The sequence below is a fragment of the Acomys russatus genome, chromosome 18 (genome assembly GCF_903995435.1).
Source record: "Acomys russatus chromosome 18, mAcoRus1.1, whole genome shotgun sequence".
NCBI lineage: Eukaryota > Metazoa > Chordata > Mammalia > Rodentia > Muridae > Acomys > Acomys russatus.
The window spans coordinates 2,363,871-2,382,164 of NC_067154.1; the positions used below are offsets into that span (position 1 = coordinate 2,363,871).

At 46.0% G+C, this 18,294-nt stretch overlaps 1 protein-coding gene across 2 annotated transcripts in view; it reads left to right on the forward strand.

The window, feature by feature from the left end:
* Nucleotides 1-10,039: 10,039 nt before the first annotated feature.
* Rcbtb1 (RCC1 and BTB domain containing protein 1) overlaps nucleotides 10,040-18,294 on the forward strand; it is a 30,721-nt gene continuing 22,466 nt past the window's right edge. Inside the window, exon 1 of one of the 2 annotated variants that reach the window (XM_051160639.1) lies at nucleotides 10,040-10,222. The gene's annotated coding sequence lies outside the window, so the exon portion shown is untranslated. The remainder of the gene's footprint in view (nucleotides 10,223-18,294) is intronic. The other variant, XM_051160638.1, reaches the window with a different exon arrangement.

Below are 18,294 nucleotides of genomic sequence, written 5' to 3' on the forward strand. Positions count from 1 at the left end.
ATCTTTCCCAGTTTTACCAACTGAAGACCAAGCTTACAAACATTTGATCCTAAGGGGGGGCGGCCTATTCTCTTCCAACCACCCCTTCCATTAATATTCCTGAGCTTTGGAACAGATGGAAACAGTGCACTGCTGGATGAACCAAAAGAACATTGCGGGAGAAACAAGAAAATGCTTTGAAAACGTGTAGAATGACGGCAAGACATCCCTAAAAGTATTGGGTACAAATGGGGTTGTCAAACTTCTCGTTAGACTGAGAAAAACACAGACTCAAACTATTAAACCGCTTGTTGTAGAAATCAGCATAGACTTTATAGTAACCCTCAAGATCACAAAGAGTGGATGGAGGCCAGTGAGTTCGATGACTTGGATGAATGAGAATAATATTTGATTTTTGAGACCAGGTTTCACTAAGTAGCCCTGGCTGCCCTGGAACTCACTTTCTGTATAGACCAGGCTGGTCCCCAACCCTTAGAGATCCATCTATCACTGCCTTCTGAGGGCTGAAATCCGTGCCATGTTGGGAGTAATTTCTTTACAAACATAGAATATCAGAGCAGATGTCTGACAAAGAGATTGGTTGTTTTCCAATTTCTTACAGTAAGGCCTCAGGCACAGATGGCTTTGTTGTTGCAGTCTACTCAATACTTAAAGGAGAATTTGGTACTAATTTTTCATAACATGCAGCAAGGAGCAAGCATTTCCCAGTGTGTTATATAAAGCCAAAAGTATCCTGATGCCAAAATCAAACAAGGCTCTCAAAGGATAATGAAAATATAAAACAATATATTTTCTCTTCTGAATATACATAGAAAAAATGCCTCAAGAAAAACCCCCCAGATGGTGTGTCATATAAAAAGGATTATATTCCACATAGAATTTGTTCTAAAAAATTCAAGGTTTAATTAGCATCAGGATACAACTGAAACACTGTATCAAATCCATAAAGCACAAGCCCATGTGTATAGAATTCAGGGCAAGTGTTTGACAAATCCCAACACCTTAGGAACAGGAAGAAAATGCAACAAACTAAGGACAGAAGAAGGTGATCTCACTGTGACAAAATACAACATCAAACCTCATGGTGGACACCACGCTTAACAGTGAACACTGAATCCTTCCTCCTTGTACTGGTTAGTTTTCTTCTTCTTCTTCTTCTTCTTCTTCTTCTTCTTCTTCTTCTTCTTCTTCTTCTTCTTCTTCTTCTTCTTCTTCTTCTTCTTCCTTCAACTTACACAAACTAGGTCATCTGGAAAGAGGGAACATCAAATGGGGAAAATGTCTTTATCAGGTGGCATTTACTTGTTCAAAGATTAATGTTGCAAAGTCCAGACTACTGTGGGCAGTGCAGCCCCTGTGCAGTTGGTCCTGGGAGGTATAAGATAGGGACTGAATGTGAGCCTGAGAGGAAGGCAGTAGGCAGTGTCCCTTTGTGGCATGTGTTTCAGTTCCTGCCCACAGGTTCCTGCCTCTAGTCCCTGCCCTGACTTCCTTCTGTGTGGGACTGTTATATAGAACTGTAAATGGAAATAAATCCTTTCCTCCCCCAAGTTGCTTTCAGTCATGGTGTTTTATCACAGCAATAGAAAGAAAACTAAGACACTCTTTAAGAGCAGGAACAAGATACTCGCTTTCACCTCTACACACAATTTCCTGGGATGTTCTAGGCAGGGCGAGTATGTTACAAGTTAAAAGGAATCTGCTAGAGGAAGTGAAACCATTTCTCTAGGTCACATGGGAATCACGTAGACAATCCTAAGGGAACTTCCTAAGTAAGTTAAGACCTTTCAGCAAAACTATATGATGCTGTAAGTGAAACTGAACGATAGTGAAAGATGTCTACGCTTCAGAGATTACAGATACATCATGTTACATCGCAAAAATTACTACATGTGATTGACGATCTTATGATGGAAAATTATTCTGCCTTATCAGTTAGGGCTACCATGAGCAAAATGGACTTTTTAGCCAGGCAAGATGACACATGCCTTTTATCCCAGCACTTGGGAGAAGGCAGAGGTAGGTGTATTTCTGGGTTTTAGGCCAAATCGGACTATGCGGTGAGACCTTGTTTCAAAATAAATAAGTCAGTGGTCTTTATAAAAATAAATGTGTGGGCTTTATATAAAAGAGGCCTCTGTCAGATAGAAGATATGAAGGTGTGTATGCTACAGTGTATCCTGAACATCCCTTTTTTTTACATATTTTTATTGAAAAATAAAATAATTCATGTTACATCTCATTTGCTATCCCATCCCATGCATCCTCCCATTCCTCCCTCCTTTCCGCTTTCACCCCATTCCCCTTCCCTATGACTGTGACTGAGGGGGACCTCCTCCCCCTGAATATGATGCTAGGGTATCAAGTCTCTTCTTGGTAGTCTGCTACCCTTCCTCCGAGTGCCATCGGGCCTCCTCATCAAGGGGACATGGCCAAATATGGGGCACCAGAGTTCGTGTGAAAGTCAGTCCCCAGTCTCCACTTAACTGTGGAGAATTCCTGAGCATCCCTTATGCAGCCCTGTCTTGAAATCTTGGTCTTCAAGTGCTGGAGAGATGGCGCAGTCCTTAGGGATCCCTGGCTGCTCTTGCAGAGGGCTCAGGCTCCTGCCCTGCACTCCCAGGGTGACTGCAAAGCAGTCCCATTCCAAGGGCCCCAGTGTCCTTTGCTGACCTCCGAGGGCATCAGCATTGTAGAATCTTTCTAGAATAAGCACTGTGGCACCAATGAGAGTGGAAGAGAGGACATGTCACTGGTGAACAGAAGCTCCGGAAGGGATTCAATCCCAGGTCTGGTCGCCTTTCTTGTTTTATGCTCTCAAACCACAAGGTGGAGTGAGCAAGCAAGCAAGAATTTACTGAATCATACCTGGCCTTCAGCAGACTGCTACAGGCAACAGCTCATGGTCTCGCTCTTTCTCCATGTCATTCTGTCCCAGGTAGAAAATGAAGTCATGCTTGGCAAACAGGCACTACATGTGCTTTAAGTTAAATCACTAAATAAATCAACAAATCAATATCTAAGCATCCATTTCTTCTCCCTTCTCCTACTTCAGAAGGAGAAAGCTGACTCCTAAAAGCTGTCCTGACTTCAACACCCATGCCATAGCGTGTGTGTGTGTGTGTGTGTGTGTGTGTGTGTGTGTGTGTGTGTGTACTCACACACATTAAAAAAAAAAAAAACTCAATTTGTTTTTAAAGAAGTCATCTAATCAACACTGGGTGAACAGGAAACAAGCAATATTGGGAGTCAATCAGTGGACACTCTGCCCAGAAGAGGCCTTCCTTAGAGTGAGGCAGCTCTCCTCAGCTGAAGCAAACCTAAGAAGACAAATGGTTGTAACTATGGCAGGGCAGTGCATCATCCAGGATGGTCTATCGCCTGTGCCAGCAGAGCCTCTTCCCGGGTGAGCAGAGCAGAGCAGCTCCTTGAGGACACTAGAAGGCCGCTTCTCCTGGCAATAACACACAGAGAAGGAAGGTTGGCGGGATGAGCTCCTGCCCCTTCTGCTGCAGCTGCTCCTGAAGGTACAGCAGCCAATTCTCTCATCTCTGTGCTGTGCCTTCCACATCCTCACTGGGGATGGGTGCTTGTGAATGCTTGAGTGATTTACCTAGTGGAGTGCCTTGAAATCCTAGCACTGCCCTCTTTCCCTTCCTACTCACCTTCTCGGGTAAGTGCCTCTCTGCCAGCACTAAAAGTTGTGCACATTAATTATCCCAGTGACAACACATGCCGTGGGGTGATGATAGTCAATTACTCTAAGCAAGATCCTGTTCTTGGTTAGACGTTGGTCTTTGGCATGAGGCCCCAAAGCTTCTAAGTAGTGATGTAGCTGTGTTCCCTTTAGGAACGATTTCCCCACTGGAACCAAAGAGCTTTGGACCGGTAACCTATAGCTGTGATTAAAATGACAAGTTCCCCAAGTGGGCACTGGGGTTGATGAAAAGTAGGGATAGTGCCACTTGCATGAGTCTATACGCTCATTTTCCAGTATGCTTTTTCTCTTTTTAATTAACTTATTTGCAGTAGAGATAAACATGTTTTTGTTTTGATCCCAAGTGTGAGATAGCTATTGGATGTAAACATGTTTTTATTTTGATCCCAAGTGTGGGATGGGAAGCCGACTTGTGAGAGAGCAGGTGGTGTTTATCCACTAGAAAATGAACCACTTCATTGGGGGAACTTGGTTTTTTCCGGCTGAAAAACATCCTAGTACAGACTCTGAGAGTGTGTATATACATATATATTCCCAAAACAGGAGCCTGGGCTTTTTGGGGTCTTGGTATTGTTTGGCTGTTCATCACTCCTAGAGAGAACCGTTCCAGGGAAGGCTTCAAGGCTTTGGGCTCCAACTGAGGCTCTGGGTTCTGGTTGCTCCAGGTTCCAGCAGCAACTCTGGGGGAATTGCTGGTCTGCTAAAATCCTGCTAACTATACCAGGGGAATCATTCCCAGGAAATGATACCCAGAAAGTTTCATTCTTGTTCTCCTTAATCTTCTTTCCCTCCTGTTTAGGGTAGTCAGGTTGTAAGGGAGGTATATTCCTTTAATAATAATATTTTCATAATATTTCATAATAAAGTATAATTGTTAAGGAAACTGAGCCTACACTTATTTATTCACTTTACATCCCAGTCGTAGCCCCTCCCTCCTCTCCTCGTAGTCCCACCCCCCTTCTTCTTCCCGCATCCCCCCTCCTCTATTCCTCAGAAAAGAGGAATCCCCACCCACCCACCCACCCAAGCTCCTCAAGTCAAGGACTGAGCACATCTTCCCCCGTGGCCTGGGAAGGCCTGGGAAAGTGATTGAAAAGCTGGCAAGAGAGTCCATGTCAGAGATATCCCCTGCTCTGCTTTCTAGAGGACCAACATGGAGCCTGAGCTGCACATCAGGTACATATGTGTAGGGATCTATGTCCAGTCCGTGCATGGTCCTTGGTTGGTGCTTCAGACTCCACAGGCCCTCTGGGCCCTGGTCAGTTGGCTGTGTTGGTCTTCTTGTGGGGCTCCTGCCCCTCTACGTCCTTTTCTCTCCCCACATTTCCACACGACTCCCTATGCTTCACCCAGTGTTTGGTTATGAGTCTCAGCATCTGTTTCAAGGCGCTTCTGGGTGGAGCCTCTCAGAGGACAACTCTGCTAGGCTCCTTTCTGCAAGCATAGCAGAGTATTGTTAATATTGTCAGGGGTTAGCTCTCTCCCATGAGGTGGGTCTTGGCTTGGACCAGGCATTGGTTGGACATTCCCTCCATCTCTGCTCTATCTTTATCCCTGCACATCTTGTAGGCAGGATAAATTTTGGGTGGAAGTTTTTGTGGGTGGGTTGGTGTTCCCCTCTCTCCACTAGGAGTATTGTCTAGTTAGAGGGCGTCCTCTTCGGTCTCTATGGCCCCTGCTACGAGAAGTCTCAGCTAGAGTCCCCTACATATTCTCCTAGAAGCCTACCCTGACTTAGGTCTCCAGCTTGTCACAGAGATGCCCCCACCCACAGTTTCTCTTTTGAGGGATACAAGGCCATACAGTGGTCAGTGAGTTAGGCCATCACTGCCCCCTTTATCTACAGATAATCCCTTATCTATGCAGGTTGTCGTTTTAGTCACGTTGTCAGCTGGCTGCTCCATTGCTGATGAGGTCAGGAGATTCCAGGTGGTGTACCATGGGACAGGTCTGGCAGCTTCCGTGGCAATGTGAGCAAGGCCATGTATCTTTTGCTGTTAAGTGGGTTCCTTGTTCTGATATGATGATAGTCAGAAGGCTTCACTGGTGGATCAAACATAACATAAATTGATAAAATTTTCCAAGCCTGATGACCCAAAGTCAATCCCCAGATCCCATAATTGAAAGAGAACCAGCTCTTGAAAGTTGTCCTCTGACCTCTACACACCCACGTTGGTACCTGTGCAGCACACACACACACACATTGTGTGTGCGTATACATGTACGGTGTGTATATATGCAGAGTGTGTGTGTGTGTGTATACACAACAATAAAATTTTTAATTAACTATAAAATATAAACCCTTGGATAATCATATTGGCTGAGATCCTGAAGTTAAACTCATAAAGAATATAACCGTCTATCCTGTTAAAAAATAAATGGCTTCCCTTTCTCGAGAGAGTCCAATATGGGCAACTTACCACCACTGGCTGGTATTTTCACATGTTACCTCCCCACGTTATCCTGTGCTGGATCTTGGCAATAGTTTCCCTTGGTGGCTGTTTGCAGTTGCTAGATTAACACTGGTGAGTGCGAGATCAAGAAGTAGGTCCATGTGTAGCTATTCTCTTAACAACCATGTTGTCTCTGTTCCCCAATCTGCTGTGCTAGTGCAAACACGGCTGCTGAGAAAGCCGACTGGCATGCACTGAAATGGTGGAGAGGGTCAAGGGTCCTGCTGCCAAGCCTGACAGCCTGAGTGCAATCCCCAGGATCCACACAGCAGAAGGAAAATACTGACTCTTACAAGCTGCTCTCTGACCTCCACACTTGGGCTAAGACATCTGCCTGCCTGTACATTTGCTTGTGTGTGCGCGCACACACACACACACACACAGAGTGGGTGGAGGGAGGTAATCTAGAATACATAGGAGGAGTTAGAGGGTGAAATAGGAGGGGTGCAAATAATGTAAATCCCATACTCACTCATGCATGAAATTCTAAAAAAAAAAAAAAATCCAATTAAAAAGAGGTAGAGCTGGCACTTATTGAGCGATTTTTAACATAGACATAAGCCTAAGGTCAATAAAGAAGTGCTTAAGTGGAGGGCAGTAGGCTGCCGCGCACATGCGTGCCTGCCTCTCAAGAGAGAGCACCAGTGATCATCTTCATCAGCTGTGGCATAGATAGGGGTCTCAGCCTGGGGGCACCTGCCGAGGTTCCAGGTTCTTGTTTCCTAGAACAAAGTTGATCCAGGACAGGAACATGATGGAAAGAAAAGTTTCATAGCAGAAGAGACAGGCTCTCCTTCGTGGGTTGTTTAAATAGCTCCATCTTCCTCCCACAGTCAGATGGCCATCCCGACAGCTTTTCCTCAGCGTGCTCTGTTTTGTTTCCTGTAGCTTCTGAGAGGGATTTCCAGCCTTTTTGCCAACTCACTTCTTTTATGTTAATCCTTATGCTTACCCACCCCCCCCTTTAAAATCCCCATCATATTTTGAATTTGTTATAAGTATATGTAATTGATGTTGGTGGCTTCTGAAGTTGCATCTCAAAGGGCTCCTGCTCCTAAGGAATACAAGTGGGAATACAGTGAAATCCTGAGGCACGCTGGGTAGATGACAAGGACGGGTGGGGAAGTTGGATGCTTTCAGTGTTTACAGAAGTTAATACCTCATGAGAATCCTACAAAATATCTGGGGAAGGAGGACAGTGGTATTCAAGGTCAGATTCACTCAGGCCTTATAGTTCATTGGTTTTTGAACTTTCTTTTTTGTTTGTTTGTGTTTTCAAGACAGGCTTTCTTTGCGTGTAGCACGGATTATCCTGGAACTCACTTTATAGACCAGGCTAGCCTCAATCTCACAGATGTCTCTGCTTGGGATTACAGGCTTGTGCCACCACGCCCAGCTATTTTAACATTCTTATTTGAAACTATTTCTAAGATTTATTTCTTTATTATTTATACAGTATACTGCCTGCATGTAAGCTATGAGCTGGCAGGCCACAAGAGGGCACCAGATCTCATCATAGATGGTTGTGAGCCACCATGTGGTTACTGGGAACTGAACTCAGGACCTTTGGAAGAGCAGCCAAGTGCTCTTAACCTCTGAGCCATCTTTCCCACCCAAAAATATTTCTATATAAAAGGAATATTGTCTCTTCGTAGGCAGTCTTCAGTGCAAACATTAATTGTACTTGATTCTCGGCTGCTGAAAGGCTTCAGAAAGACTGTGAATAAGGGACACCCATAGCTTGTGTTTGCTACTTTCTGGGTTCTTCTTTCTTCCACCCTTTTCTTCTTCTCTTTCAGCCCCCTAACACTAGTAAGGAGACAGAAAGGGCATGAAGTCATCGTTAGCCCCCTAACACTAGTAAGGAGACAGAAAGGGCATGACGTCATCGTTAGACGACTTCCTGCCGATCGGGTGTGGCAAATTCCTTGGGACAAGCTTGAGCATCACCGTCAGGATGTCTAATTTCTTCTTTGCACACAGCGACTGAACAAACCGAGATCAACAGCAACCACCCAATCTGTCAGGGCTCTAGCGTTATATCCTCTGAAAAGTCCCCAGAATTCCAAACGTCACAGACTTGCAGAAACTCTCCGCAGCTGGCAAATCCATGCCTCCTCCACTAGAGCACTAGGCAAACCATAGTCAGCTGCTGAGAATCAGCCCTGTAGCCTCCCCCCCCCCACACACACACACCTGGGATTAAAACAAAAACAGGCTTACAATAGTTACGCATTTTTAAAGGAACCAAAATTCCAAAATTCTCACTGCAGACTCCTTTCTTTCCTGTGCCCTCAATTTTCTTTTTCTATCCTCCCTCAAGTCTGCCAGTTGCCACTCTTTTGGTGGAGCTACGCCATTGGCAGATAGTAAGAGTCTAGCCAATTGTCAGTTATTGTAGTAAGTCTGTGCTCTTATGAAGCAGGGGATCGAGATCGGGTGACAGCCCTTACTCACTTAGAGGAAATGCACAATGCATTTCCCTGCATTGTAAAACCCCTGTTTTGCATATGCAGTGTAATGGAAACTAGAGGAATAGTTTTCCCTGAGGCTCTGAATGAGCTTCAATAATTGAAGATGTTGAGTGTGTAAGAAGGACGAGTAGGTGGTGTTTGACCTCACTTTTGAAAGAGAGGAGACAGACAGCTTTCGGGAGTTGTTAAAAAAACAAGACAAAACAAAGAAACAAACAGAGCCAGAGAGCCATTAAGACTGGTAAAAATAGATTTTACTCAGAAACTAGTACAACAGGGGAAGAAACATTAGAATATAGACCAGGGCTAAATTCCTATAGTGCAGTAATTTCTAAGTCGTCTGTTTTTAACCCCTTCACTGCCTGACTTCTCTTTTCCTTCCTCCTGTTTTTCTTCGAGGAAGGAGGTGGCTTTTCTGAACATTTGAGATCGAGGCAAAAGAATGAACAAACTCAGAGAGGCCTACAGCAATTTAAGAAAGGGATGGGGGATGGGGGGGGGAACCATCGAAAGTTTAAGTACTACAGAGCAGAGCAGAGTGTTGTAGCCCGAGCCAAGCATGGGCTGATGGTAAGGTTTTAGTAGGAACACATGTGCTTAGTGGTACACAGAAACCAAAGAGGGAGCTCAGAAGGAAAAGGTGAGTCTGAACAAGATTGCCTGAAAGCGGAGCCAAGATGTTTGGACTTTGTTTTCTAGTGCCAAACAAATGGCAGCGCCTAGAGCAGTAGGGGACTTCACAGCTGACCCGGCTCTGACAGACTTGTGCTGCATAAAGCAGCCGCCCCTCCTGTTCAGACCTCAGCACCCGCTTCGCACAAGAAAAAGTGTTGAGGCGGATAGCTTTCAGGAACCCATGGCCTGCTCGGCCCAGGTGTTGGGCCAATCCTTCCTCCGCGCCTTGCAGAGCAGGGCGGGGCGGGGCGGGGCGGGGCGGAGGAACACGTGTTCTGATAAACAGCCGCCTGGAATGGGCGGGGCGGGAGGAAGAACCGGGTCCGCCGCCATCCTGCCAAGCAGCCTTCGTGTTCCTGTTCTCCCCGAGAGACGTAAGTCCCCGCCGCGGCGACTCGAGCCCCTGGCGACCCCTGCGCCCCGCCTCCGACCGGGCCTTGCAACAAAACCCCTCGGTGGGCGCTCGCTCGCGTGCGCGCGCGCGCGCCCCCGCCGCCGGGGGTCACGTGACACGGCCCGGCCTACACGTGACCCCCCGGCGGCGCTCGCGCTCGCACCGGGGGCTGCGGGCGGAGCCGAGCGGTAGGCGGCGGAGCGGTGGAGCCTTGGGCCGGGCAGGTAGAGCGCTGGCTGCAGGGCGGAGGTGCGGGTGTGCGCGCGCGCGGGCGAGCCGGCGGGCCGGGCGGTGGTGCCTTGCTCGGCGGCTGAGGAGTCGTCCGCGCGGCCGCCCCTTCCGAGGGCCGCGGGGCACCGGGCGCCCTCGCGACTCTCCCGGGCGACTAGCGGGCTCCACACAGCCCGGAGTCCGCACGGCGGGCGCTTCACCTAGGCGCGCGGTGAGCGTAGTAAATGGCGTTGCCCGCGGCCTGCCCTACTTGAGAGGACCGTCGTCCAGCACGCAGGTTAGCAGTGGGAAGCTGACTGCTGCAGAGCGTAGAGGCTGAGGGTTGCAGTTTTGTAAGGCAGTAAATCTGTCTTTTAAAACCACGCATTGGTCCCCGTTGCCTTTGCCCTGTTACTGGGGGGAATTAAAAGCTCGTAGGGGACAAAAACCTGAGTTTCTGAGACTGGCTTGGGCTGGAGGGAGGGAAGGTGGGAGTTGCGGGGGGGGCGGTATAGGGGCTGGGTAGCATCAAAAGCAAGAAATGTCAGGCATGAGAAGACACTTGGACACTGACGGAGTTTTAGAGTATATTTAATAGCCGAACTTCGATTTAAATCACAGCTGTATTTAGCTTCTCTTCATGTTGTTAATTTATCAGTACTTCTGGGCGGGTCTTTTTCTTTTACCCTGTCAATTTGTGCCTAGACGAGGAAGTGATGCGTTAATCTTTGAAGTGCCTCTTCTGCGGCTGATTAAGTCCTACGATCCAAAGGCTTACATTCCACGAATCTCAGAAAACATATAGAGTACCAAAGCGTTGAAGCTTGTGGCTTAAAGTTGGTTTTCTAAGGTTTTAACTTGAGTGCCGGTGTGTTCCGGGAGCTGAGAAGTCTGGGTCTTTATCGGAGAGTCCTGAAACCGAGAAGCTTCTAATGTGTCAGCTACTTTACCAGAAGCATAGGAAGCAAGGGCGAGACCTTTCATGACTAGAGGCCAGACAAGGCGTTGAGACACATTTTCTTTCTTACTGTTGAGGGATGTGATGAGTCTCTGGACTTTAAGTAGAGTAGCTTTCCTAGGATGTCAGTTAATAATTACCTGCTCTGTATTTGACTCGCAAGGTGGACCCAATTTTTAAATTTTTCAGGTATATCTAGGCCACAGTATACAGTTTGTAAACAGTCTTCCAGGACAGTCAGGGCTACACAGAGAAGCCCTGTCTTGAAAACAAACAGAAGTTTAAAAGCAAAGAATGGAGAAAACGTAAAGTAAATAAATATCAAGAAGAATGCGCATAATCTGTCATTTTACTGTCTCGAGAAAACACTTTGTATTTGAGGGTGTGAGTTAGACTGACTTTAAAAGTTCTGGGAGTTTCAGAGTTCACATAATAACATTTCAGATTGTGGGAGAAAGCCACTGGCAGGAGTTTGGGGCTTGAAGGTATCTCCTTGTCTCTAGAATGTAGATAGTTTGGGTAGCAGTTGAAATAACAAGGCTACATTTGTACTTCGGAGGCGATACTGGTGCTCACATAGCAGCAGATGGCAGTGTGTCCAGCTGTTAGCTGGAATAAAACGGTTGAGGCTGAGCTGTCTCTAACAGCCCCCCCCCCCCCAGAAGAGATTGTGGGTGCAGAGATGATGTCGGCCCTTCCTCAGGTTGTTCACTATAGCAGAGGCATCGTTTGGAGGTACCTGCAGCAGCCTCCCAGCCAGCTGCTCTCCTCAGCAGGTGGAGGTGGTTTTCTCGGCTTCATTTGTGTCTAGGCAGGCCTTTGAAGGATGTTCTGCCAGTTCTGGGTAGCTCCCTTAAGAGGCTTGGCTGCTTCAGCTTTCACTTTGGTGAAGTCAGCCCGGGCCAGCTCCAGGCTGCTAGATTAATTACCGAGAGATCTCGGCACTTCTAAGGTCGAGAGAGCATCTTGAGTTCAAGGCTATCTTGAACTGTAAAGTGACACCCTGTCTTCAACATAATCTCTTAGACCTTATACCCCTTGGTATCAATCTAGACCACATATAAGTGAGTCCCAAGTTTGAACCCTGAGCACAAAATTGCTGTCAACATATCTAGTAGCATGCTGTGGCGATAAGTCTTTAGATCCTATTTTATATCACAAAGAAATATACTGAATTAAAGTGAAGTTAGCATCATGCTTGTAGTTTAAATCCTTGTTTTCAGATGTTAGGTCTTCCATGAACACACATGGGAGAAGGAATCGTAGACCAACTGTCATTTCCAATTGTTTGTCACTTTAGAAATGTACTTTGAGCAAACAAAATTTTAGTTTTCTTAGGAGTACTTTTGTCTCCACTTTGGAGAAAAATCCCTGAGCAGCTTCCTGTTCCACTTTAGGCTAGAACTATAAAAAAAAAGAAAAGAAAAAGAAAAGAAAAACCTCTTTCCTGAAGGAGAAAATTCTGAGATCAGATATATGCCTTTAGACCATAGAATGTAGACTTATGGTGTCCAACTTCTGGGCCCTGCCTTACCTTTGTTTTGTTTTGTTTTTAGGACAAAGTCTCACTGTGTAGCTTTGACTGGCCTGGAACTGGCTGTGTAGTCCAAACTGGCCTTGATTTCTGAGATTTTTCCTGCCTCTGCCTCCTGGCTGTCTTTCATCATAGTCCACTTCATAGAGTATGTTTTCTCCTACTAATCCTGTGGCAGCCACTTGGGCGGTTTGTTTTCTAACCAGAGCACATGGTTTCAGTATCATTTCTTCACCTAGCCATGAGCTGTCAGAGTCTCTGTCCTAGAATTGCCAGAAACTTCTGGGCAGTGAAATAAAGACAGACCCCAGGGGCCATTACTACAGGTTGTGCCTCAAGTCAAATAATTTCTGGCTGATGGGGAAAGAGAGCTATAGGACCTTCCATTCTTAACTTGAACAAGTGACGAATTTGACACCGTCAGTGTTAGGAAATTAGTCACGCTGTTATTAAATGAAGGCGGGAGGGATGATCTTCAGTGACCTCCGTAGGTGGCCTTACCTGGCACTCATGAAGAGCGTGCTGTACTCCCAGACACCACGTCTTGTCCAGGGTCAGGGGATGCTCTCCCTTTTGTTCTGTAAGCTGTGCTAGCCCACGGAGCAGTGATAGAATTAGTGTCTCAGTAAAGTTTTGAAATTGTGTCTTCTTTGTAACCCTTGTAACACTGAATAAATGAAGAAATTCTAAAGTGTGTTTCCAGGCTAAAAGTTTTGAGGCTGAGCTGTCTTAGAGGCCGTGGTGTGTGTCTAATCAGGAGGGTTAGCTTCTCGGTATCCAGAAGCCCGGGAGCATTTGGCTGTACTGTAAACTGAAGGATTGCTTGATCCTTCGTTATCACATCTATGGATGATAGTTGCAAGGTTGTACCCAAAAAACTCCCAGATCCTAGAACTCCTTTATTTGAAGGTTTTCCTAGAATACAGATACAGTGACCTATAAAATAGAGAAAGTGACCATATCCTTAAATCTTTAATGCACAAATGGGCACATAGAGCGGCACACTCCCATATTCCCGGTATGGCCGATAGAAAAGAAACTTAAAGATGCTTGCTCTGGAACGAATATGATGGTCTTTATTAAGGAGATGCTCATTCTTTTTCATTGCTAGGACACTGAGCACCTGAGCTCTGGAATTTCATGTCACTGTCACTATTTTGCACATGAGTGTCTCAGATGGTCTGTGTACTTGCGTCCAGTCTCCCATCATTTCCGTAGTCCGGTATGATTTTGCATTTAAGGTTTCCACGTGAGGTCAGGATCCCAGTCAGCCTTTTGGCCTTCAGAGGGCAGGGGCCGTGATTGTATTGCTCTTTACAGTGTCCCTAGTACTGTTGTTCTCTATGGTAATTGCAGAGGATTAGTTAGCTACGCCTTCAGTGTAGCTCACATTATTGGTATTTTCTGTTGGTTTTTTTGTGAGGCGTCTTAGATGTGTATCAGAAGTCCATGCACTACAAAAAGACCTGAGCTGTAAGGCAGCTTAGCTTCTTAAACCAATGACCAAAATCAGACCCCGTCCAGTTTATAAAAGACTGCTGTAGGGATCCTCAACGGGTGTCTACATCAGTTAGACACAGTTTGAAATTCAGAAGTCCCGAGAGTTTGACATTGCAGGTCCTAACGGTGTGAGTCGGCTATGGAGCAGGGGCTGAGGGGTACTCGGCCTCTGGGGGCCTCGTGCTCTCACTGCTGAGCTGTCTCCATGCTGGAGAATGCTGCAGACTCCTTCCTGCTCACCCACACCTCACTGTGCGCAGTGTGCGGTGCTGGCTTTGAGGAGTTGATTTCTTTCTTCCCTTCCTTCAGTAGCTCTAGTCAGCAGAAGAGGCCGTTCAGAGGGATAGCATCCTGTTGGTGACATCATTCCCTTTGTTCCACATACGCTCTGGTTAGTCTGGAGGAGGCGCCCTGAGGTCTATTAAAGACACACACTTGCAGGTCAGCTGTAAAGTCTTAGTATTTGTAATATTGAGACTGTTATTTCATCAAAAGAAAACTTTCTTGTACTGTTGATCCAGACTTCCTGTTTTTCAAACCCTGTAGACACATTAAGATATGTTTTTTGTTTTTGTTTTTTGTTTTTGTTTTGTTTTTGTTTTTTTTGGCCAGGTCAACAAAATAAAAATTTCCCCATCTCCCCTTAGTACTTGGTTCCTAGGGGAAAGTAAAATAAATGGGCTCTTAAGAGGGCTCAGCAGATTGGCTCACTGCTCCTTCACCGTCTAGTTCTAAGTGCAGATTTCTAAATTTGGAAGGTCTGTGTTTGTATACCCTGAATTTACCTTTGAGAGTATAAAATAATCTTTCCTCTTTGTGCCACAGGCTGGCTGAGAGACCGCACCATAGCTAGGAGAAGCCATGCTGGGGAGTGGACTATTGATCAGCAATGCTAATGGGCAGAGAGGAAGGCAGGGTATGGTCTTAAGTGCCAAAGAACTGAGTGGGGGAAAGGCATTCCAAGGCTTACCTCCGCTTGCCAGTTCTCTGTTCTTCCTTGTTTATTATCTCCCACAAACGAACAAACAACAAACATGGTAATTCAGGCTGAACTTGTTATAACTATGTGATTGCATAACTGATAGCTCACTTTAATAGCGAGTCTGTTAATACTGTGTTTCTTGTTTGGGCCAGCCTAACAAACGTTGCTTTTTATATGGTAGACAGTGGTATTGTTAGCCAGGCTCTTCTTAAAGACAGAATCCTGCCTGACCAGCATTATCACTGTCATTCCTGCACTCAGGAAATCCCCACAGCATCTCCTTACATGTTGAACATGAAAGTTTTAAAGCTGGGACAGATTTTTGAAATATCAATGCTCAGAAAAGATAAAACCATCTTCGCGCCGAGTAGCTGAAAGTAAGTGTGGGCCTAAAGCATGTGCCTCACTCGGTACACTGTGTGCCCCCTGCTGCACCAGTGTGGTGGTGCTTCTCATTGATGGAGTGTACCTGTGGAGATGTCTGAGCAGTTTCTTACATTGAGTCTGAATTATCAGCCTTGGGATGAATGCCTTGTAAAATGAAGCCTCACCTAATTTAGCCACATACAAATTTCCCTTGTAAAATTAACCCTCACTGAGGTGAGCTTGCTCTTGAAGGAAGCTGCCAAGCCCTGAGGGCACTGTTACCTGTCACAGGGTAACTGTATCATTGGCAGTTGCATGGTTTTGAGTGCTAATATCCCTTTGTGTTTTGAATCAATTATCTAACTCTACTTGGAGGTCCTGCTTTTGTGCGTGTGCACGCGTGTGTGTGTGTGTGTGTGTGTGTGCGTGCGTGCGTGTGTGCGTGTCTGTCAGAGACAGAGAGACAGACATCCCAGGATGGTCTCAGAATCATTGTGTAGGTGCGGATGACTTTGAATTTGTGATTTCGCTGCCTCCATTTCTATAGTGCTGGGATTACAGGGACTGACCCTAGAGGTTTGTGCGTGCTAAGAAAACACTCTATCAACTGAACTACAGTCCACAGCGTAGGAGTCTTTAAATTACTTTTTTTTGGGGGGGGGGTGCTGTCTATATGTGTTGATGCGAATGTGCCATGGTGTGGATATGGAAGGCATAGGACAGATTCTGAAGTTGGCTGTGTCCTTCGACCATATGGGTCACGTGGATTGAATTCAGGTCCTCAGGCTTGGCAAGAGATGACCAATTTTGTTGGCCCTAAATCTTATATTTTTGGTTGTGAGCCTAGCCTTCAACAGCCGAGCTATCTCTCCAGCCCAGGCCCTGAATCTCAAGGTTTTAATGAATCCTATACTGTAAAACTTGAAGTGATAAAGACTGGTTCTGTGTGGCTTGTGTTATAGAAGGGAAGGAGCGTCTGGATTCTCTTGAAACAGCAAGCTGCTGAGAGGCATTTACATCATGCATGGCTTCTGCCCCAGAGGTACAGACCTGACATTTTGGGGACATTTCTTCCTCCTCGCTCCTCGCTCCTCTCTCCTCTTTCCTTCTGCCTTCCTCCCTCCCCGCCCCCCATCCTCTGACATCATAATCTGACCTTACTTATAAAGCAAGGGTAAACAGATGGTGTTCTGCATATATGGTGAGTTAGGACAGTTTGAAATAGTTGTCAAAGGTAAAATAGTTACTAGACCTGGACCCAGCATTTCCTTTTTAGAAATGTATGTATAGATAAGACATTTACTCAGTCCTACATGCAAGCAGTACTTCAGTGTTTCACAGTAAAGCTGCGGATTACTTAAATGTCTGCTAGCAAGAGGCAAGTAAATTGTTACATCAGTGTGATGGAATACCTCAGAGCTGTGGAAGGCGTGTGGCTCTGCTAGTGCTACTACAAAGAAGTGTGTAAAGCTTCCACTTGTGTTTTGTTCTAAAACATGTGCTAGACACACCCATGCAGATCCCGCACTTGCACTTGCACACGCACGCACGTGGGTATTTACTACCCCTGAAAGGAATTACAAATCTGATAATAGTGATTGCTTTTAACGCAGGGGAGACTTAACTTTTTTATATTCTTTTGCACCATTTGAACCAGTTTTATTGCCAAACATGGTGTGGCTCATGCCTTTAATCCCAGCACTTGGGAGGCAGAGGCAGGCAGATCGCCTGGTCTACAGAGTGAGTCTAGGTCAGCTAGGGCTACACAGTGAAACCCTGATTCGAAAAATGGAAGAAAAAAAAGGAACTTTTTTGTTTTGGGGTGTGTGTGTGTGTGTGTGTACCTCCCCCATATCTTTAAGAATTATAAATATCACAGAGGTGTCTGGTCATAGTGACAGGCAGACTCCTCACTGATTGTGTGATATGATGTACAGGGCTAATAAGCCTTATGCAGGTTGGTACTGTTGAGAGCAGTCTCTGGGTGGCAGGAACTGAGGCATTGGCTGGTGTGCTGAAGCCCCAGAGCACTCTCATAGTATGTGTTAAGTAAGGGGGCGGGGCGCGGTTATAGCAGAAACAGCTCCTTTCCTGGCTGATTTTAAAGAGCAAAGGGTGGGTATGTAGAACTTCAGAAGTCTGGGTCCTCATTAGAAAAGCCTCATTTTGTTCTGTTTTTAGTGCTGAGAGCCAGAGTGGAAATTCACTGGCATTATAGGGTTTTGGGTTGCTACAGATCCCTGGAATTCCCACCACTGCTTCTTTTCAGCCTTACAGAATCAGAGCCTCACCTAGGATTCTTCGCATAAAACTTCAAAAACAGAAATTGTTCAGAGGCTTAGGGAGATTTATACACATGTCATTCCTGTAAGGCATCATTTAAACTAAACCAAGCCTGGCCTGAAGTCCTGAGTCCTCAGCTCAACACCCAGATTGGAGTACACTGCTTTATCTTTGTGAATGTGAGGAGGTGGCAGCCATGCGTCTACATGGAGAGTTTCTTTCCGTTTCTCTGGCGCTTTGGCTGCTCTCGGCTTTCTGAGGAATACCGTATTCTTGTCATGCAGCAGTGGCTCTGTGTAGCAGGGGTCAAGGAATGAGTTTTTGGGTGTCCTGGGCTTCGGCACAGGTAACCACGGATGTGGAAATAATGCTTCTGATTTCTCGGAGTACCTGCTAAAGAACTGACAGACAAATCAGGATGGTCATCTGGGGTTTTTTGTTTTTGCTCTTGTTTTGTTTTGAGACAGTTCTCTGTTTTGTAGCTCTAGCTGTGTTGGAACTCATTTTGTAGACCAGGCTGACCTCAAACTCAGAGATGCACCTGCCTCTACTTCCAGAGTGTGGGGTTAAAGGCGGTGCCACCGCATGTGGTTTAGTATTGTAGTTTTTATCTGAATCCCTGAGTGGAATACTCCTAAGAGAGGCCAGATCCATGTAGGTAGGTCGCCAGCCTTTTCCATTGGATACTAGTATGTGCGTGTTTATAACAGGTAAGTCAGCTGGTATTTGGCGAGAGGAACACCTGGT